The 526-nt window shown below is 31.9% G+C and overlaps 1 non-coding gene across 1 annotated transcript; it reads left to right on the forward strand.

Moving 5' to 3' along the window:
• Nucleotides 1-218: 218 nt before the first annotated feature.
• Nucleotides 219-291, forward strand: TRNAE-UUC. The gene has a single exon. It is a non-coding gene; the product is annotated as a tRNA-Glu (tRNA).
• Nucleotides 292-526: the final 235 nt, after the last annotated feature.

Genomic DNA, 526 nt, shown 5'->3' on the forward strand with positions numbered 1-526 from the left:
CTACATATAGTAAAGCATTGTTATTTTTATTGCTTATTAATATTTTATCAAATTTCTTGCTTAGAATGTTCTGTCATTGCCTTCAAGTTGGAATTCTAATCTATACACTACAGTTTTTTCAAATTGTCCCCTATCCCTTTTATTAACACTTTATCAGTATTCCAAATGCTCAAAAACTTCCAAACTTAGCCTTTTTAAACCTGAAATTTGTTGAGAATTCCCTGGTAGTCCAGTGGTTAGGACTCAGTGCTTTCACTGTCAAGGGCCCAGGTTCAATTCCTGGTCAGGGAGCTAAGATTCCACATGTTGCATAGCCCTTCTGAATTAAAAAAATAGAAATAAAAAAGCCCTGAAATTTGTTTACCTATGTACTTGAGCAGAAAAAAGGGGCTATTATTGTTGGCCAGAATTTTTAACATAATTTACAAATATTATTTATAAGGATTTAATTAGAATGTTGACCTTCCTAAAGTTTAAAAGTTTAATCCCAAACTATTATAGCTTTCTTTCAAACTATTTTCAGGGG

The sequence above is a fragment of the Cervus canadensis genome, chromosome 15 (genome assembly GCF_019320065.1).
Source record: "Cervus canadensis isolate Bull #8, Minnesota chromosome 15, ASM1932006v1, whole genome shotgun sequence".
NCBI lineage: Eukaryota > Metazoa > Chordata > Mammalia > Artiodactyla > Cervidae > Cervus > Cervus canadensis.